We start from the raw sequence: 5,594 nt of genomic DNA on the forward strand, positions 1-5,594 counted from the left end.
TTAACACTCTTGACATTCAATCATCTAAAAATGAGGTGTTTTGTGGACTTTTATTGGAACTAGTTTTTTCAACAGTTTTTCCATCTCTCTTCCTCTTTACTTAAATATTTATATTTATTTTTAATCATGTGTGTGCATGTGTGGATATGTGCACGTGAGTGCACTGCCCTTGAAGGCCAGAAGAGGGCATCGGGTCTCCTGGAGCTGGAGTTACAGGTGGCTCTAACCATGGGTGTTGGGAACCGAACTCTGGCCTTCTCTCAAGGCACCAAGTGCTCCTAACCACAGAGACATTCCCATCACCCTCTGTTCTTTTTTCTATGAGGCAGCAAACGTAATAAATAATAAGGCAGGTGTGGTAGCACATGCCTATAATTTCAGCTTCCGCATGTGGGAAGCTGAGGCAGGAGAATCATGAGTTGATGGTCAGCCAGAGCTGCAAAGCATGGATCTTTTAAAAATAAAAATAATTTGTTTAAACTTAACTAGTTTTCCTCCTACTTGCTTACATTGCTTGAAAAATATAGGAGTTGGCTTTCTTTTCTTTTTTAAATAGTAGTACCAATTATTTCTATCAACCTTCTGCTTACTGGTGCCTACCTAAAATTATGTGTCTTTTGGAGGGAAGAAAAATTCTTATATTGTGTTTGGAACAAACAGAGTTTGTCTTTGGTATGATATGGTCAAATGCCCAACACCTTGGTTTTAAGTCTGAGTCTTCATGACTTCCTTAACTAAACAGAATCACTTTGGCCGCTCACTGCAGCTAACTCACATGGAGTATTTTACTTCACCTGTAAGGCTAATAATGGCTTGATAATCTTATTTAAACATATTTTTATCAATTCTTTGAGAATTTCATACAAGATAATTTGACAATATTCTCCTCCCAACTCCTTCCTAGCTACCCTCTCCACCCTCACCTTCCTATATACCCAACTCTGAGTTTTTTTCTTTTTCCCACAATCCAGTTTGTGTTGTCCAGCTACTATAGGGAGTAAGAGATAATTTGAGGTTTTTAATGTGACTATCACATAGAGCTTAAGTGGAACCAGGGTTATGACTGTGACATTTATAAACATCTGACTCCAGTGATCTTTACTCTTTGATGATGGCATCATTTTCTTAGAAATGAAATGTTCAGGAACAACCCAAGGGCACCTCTTCATTTAGACGCCTCATAAAAACACACAAACTCATTTTCTGTTTGTGTCTGTAGGTTGCAGCTTGTATTCCTGGTGATTCTCAGGTGAGGTCAGTTGTCCAAGAGCAGTGTCCAAGCTTTGGAGACTTGCCTCACCACCGGCCGTTCTGCAGTTCAGGGCTATTTTGGATCTGGGTGGGGTGATAGAGCTCCTTTCAATGCCCCACCCCGCCCCACCCCACCCTTGTTTGCAATGTTTAAATTCTTTGATGGAGGGCCTCTTCCGGTCCCAGAAGAATTGGAGAATAATGTAGAACAATGCTGTGTCTGCAGAAACTTTGCTTTTCCCAACAAGTCAGCCATGTTGTATTACATACTTAAAACTCCTGTCCTGTGGAGACACCAGAAGACAACTGTTCTTTTTTTTTCAGCAACAAGCACAGCAAACGTGTTTCTCAGGATTCTAGTTTTGCTGACTTTGAATATATTGAATAATTTTTCACATTTGCTTTCTGCAAAAGACATACAAACAGCCCCAGGTTTATAAAGGTGGGGTAGGGGCCAATGCCCCTTCCTCAGTAGGCTAATGAAGATTTCCCAATCTAAATCAGACAGAGTCTTGACAGGACTGGAGAGATGCCTAAGCAGCTAAGAACACATACTGACTGCTCTTATGGAACACCCACGGCCAGTCCCCAGTGCCCACGTCAGGCAGCTCACAAAACTCCCGTTCCAGGGATCCTGAACCTCCGGCCTCCACAGGTACTAACACCCACACAATCCCAGAATTAAAAACAAAAGCAGAACTTGAAAAAAAAAATACTCCTGAACTTGAGTAGATTTCTAGAAAGAAATAAGTTGAGGACACACATTGAAACTTGCCAGTTTCAGTCCTACAAGTGGAGGCATGGGGATTGTAAACCTAATCCATTGGCATAAAGGCCAACCTTGGACTTCTCATTACGTTTGAATATTTCAGTAATTAAAGCATGAAGAACTTTCCTTCTGAGCTGGAGAGATGGCTCAGGGGTTAAGAGCACTGGCTACTCATCCAAGGTCCTGAGTTCAATTCCCAGCAACCACCTGGTGGCTCCCAACCATCTATAGTGATATCTGGTGCCCTCTTCTGGTGTGCAGGTGTAATGTAGGCAGAACACTGTATACATAACAAATAAATAAATCTTTTAAAAATAAACTAAAAAAAAAAAAAAGAAGAAGCACTTTTCTTCTCTGACACGCAGTGGTTTCCATCCTGATTTTGACTCTATTATATAATAGAGAAGTACAAAATTTTAAAGATAAATATTCTGGAATATTAAGTAGCAGGGAAGGGAGATGGCTGTAAGTAAGAAAACATCCTACACAGCTACTGGATAGCCACAAAATCAGTAAGTTAACGTTGATATCACACTATCTTCTTACCTCATATCTGCACTCAAAATTCATGAATAATCTAAATAATGATGCTATGGTCTGAACTGCCAACCAAATGGTTCCCTTGGTAAAAGAGTGGTCCTGATGGTGGTGCTATTTGGATGTGGTGAAACATTTAGTGGGAGGGTCTTAGTGGAGAGTCTCTTAGGTCATTAAGGGTTGTGTCTCTGAAGGGATTTGGGGATTGTAGATAACCCACTCACTTCCTGGCTGTGGTGGGAACAGTTTGCTTCACTGTGTCATTTCCCTTTGCCCCAACCCACACCGTTGTCATTCTTTATCCACATCAGAGGCCTAAAGCATCGAATCCAGCTGATGCTGAAACTGAAGCTCCCCAAGTGGACAACCTACCAAAATAAAACTTTGCTCTGTGCAAGTTAATTATTTCAGCCATCTTGTTACAGGAATGCAAAATTGACTAATGTAGTCTTTATAGGATCAAGGTCCAGTTTGGGACCACACATTGCATTTAGGTTGGAAGTCTCTTTAGTCATCTTCAGTTTGGGACAGGAATTTAGTCTCTGTTATCTTTCATGGCTTTGGTGTTCTTGAAGTTCAACCTAGTTAGCTGGAAGAATCTGTCTCGATTCGAGGTTGTCTGATGTTTGGTCATGAGTTCCTGTGTTTTGAATGTATGTTATAGGACTGTCACAGAAATGATAATGTATGTGTTCATCTCAGTGCATAGTATCAAAGGCACAGGATGTTGATTTAATCCACTTCTGGCCAGGTAAACTTTTCTCATGTGGTTAAGATGGTGGCTGACCAGTTTCTCCACAGTGAGAGGCTTACTAAATTCTCTGTGAAGATATTTTAATAAGCATTTACTAAGCATCGGCAGATGTTTATGGCTATCTTCTAGGATGTTATTAGTGTTTTGTGTGGAAGACTGGGAGACTGTACAGACATCTATTGTCTCAGTGAACCATCACCCACCAGTTTTGCATATACCTAAGCCAATTAATTAATATTACTGATGAATAATTATACAGTGCAACCTATTTCTTCTAAAGTTATCACTCAGCATTTTACTCCAAGATGTAGTTTCTATTTATTAAAACCAGTGTTGATTGGTGGGTTCCTGTTTTGTGAAATGTGCATTATTTCCTTTAATTCTCAAGCTGGCTCAGATCTGGCCAGCAAGCAAGAGCCTCTTGAAGTCAGCTCTGGTGCCTCCTGATGGACCGCTCCAGGAAAAAACAACCAAACAACTAGGAAAACATCCTAGCTTCCTGTTATGAGAAATTCTAGACTCATCTCGTTATGTTCCCCACCTTGGCTACTAGCGTCGGTTGTTTCTCCACAGAGTTATAGTATTTTTCCCCTCTTTGGACAGAGTTTCCTGTAGCCCAAGCTGATATTCAAGGCTAGTCTTGAACCCTTTCACTCTCCAGCCTCCTCTTACCGAGAGCTGAGATTAAAGAAATTTGCCATTGTGCCTGATTTTGTGGTGCTGGAGTTGAACTCGGGGTTTCTTGCACCACAGACAGCTAAGCTGCGGATGTACATGCAGCTATATGTAGTAATTTGTAATTGAAAATGGTATTGAGAAACTGAGACTTAGGCATTAACAGTACTCTGGTGTCACTGATCCCAGCCTCTCTCAAGAGGCAGAGCTACACATCCACACATACAGACATACTTTAACAGCTTCTGTATCTAAGCCTTGACATTACCACCTTCGTGCTAATACCCATAGTTACATACATTATTAGAGAATATTGTGTTATTCTTCATCAGCAGAGAAAGCTAGCCCTCTTTAGCAATGATTTTCATGAATTCTTTTGCACATAGCCGGTCTTACGTTCCCTGAAGCTTCTTCTCAACCCCAGTGTCTCTAACACACATGGGCTCTGTGGGCACCGAGCCAAGAGCTCCCCAGCCGCAGCGTCTTCAGTGAATCCTGACTAGTTCCCTGCGGTGGCTTTCATTCGCAGTTAAGTGTGAGGATTCTACAATCACAAAGTCTGGCTCGTATAACAGCCCCGTCACTTTCTGGCTGTGTAGTCTTAAGCAAGTTAATGTCATCCAGTATCTAAAAGTGTTCTGTTCAAAGAAAGGCCAAAACAGGCACACAGCAGGCTCTCTGCCACTTCTTCCTGGGTTGTGTATGGAGCGTAGTCTCAGAGGAAAGGATTCTGCCTTCTCCAGTCATTGACTGGAACCTGAGTGGTAACTTTCAGCTGGAGGTCAGGACAGACGCTTCAGCCAAATGGGAGGAAAGCAGAGTGATGGAAATCTGGGCCCCGCTCTCTTTGCTTTCAACCTGATGGTGATGTGGGCTTGCCTAGTGCAGAGAACTTAGTAAGGACCAAATGAGCTAATGTTCTCCAGTGCATGGAGCAGGAGATAATTTAATGAACACCTTCCACTCTGCTTTCCCATGCCTCTTCAAACGCAGCACTTATTCACGGGAAAAAGTGTATGAAACCCAGTTAAGCAAAGCTAACACCCATTACTGGCAGCCCCATTAGGCAAGAATAAGTGCTGTTTACATTTTGAGATATCGGTTTCCAGACTGATTTCTTTGCACATCAAGTGTAAACATTATGTGATGGAGTTCCTACTCCCTTCTCTCCTTTCTGTGCAAAGAGAGAAGCAGATTTCCCGTGGGGCCTCTTCCCTACCCCTCCTGGGCCTTTGGCTGGCTGGACTCGGTACTACAGTATCTCTCTCAAGGCATCTGCTGACAGCAGAGCTTGTGTGGGCGCAGTGTGGTGTATACACACATACCCTTCCTGGTGGGTGCTTCTGGCTCTGGCACATTCTTCCCACGGCACCTGTCTTCCAGGTGGAGAGGCCAGGGAGCTTGTTTCCTCACTCTCTCAGTCTGTGGAGTTTCCTGTGGAAGCTGGCTGGGGTCCAGATCCCAGAGGAAATGCAGCACAAGCTTTTTTTTTTTTTTAATTTAAGGGCACCATTCATTGAAGTTTCTTTGTCAAACAGGCTCCTAAATAGCCTGAGTGTGCACGTGTGTGTGTGTGTGTGTGTGTGTGTGTGTGTGTGTCTGTGCGCG

This window comes from Psammomys obesus, unplaced genomic scaffold (genome assembly GCF_907164565.1).
Source record: "Psammomys obesus unplaced genomic scaffold, mPsaObe1.curated_primary_1811, whole genome shotgun sequence".
NCBI lineage: Eukaryota > Metazoa > Chordata > Mammalia > Rodentia > Muridae > Psammomys > Psammomys obesus.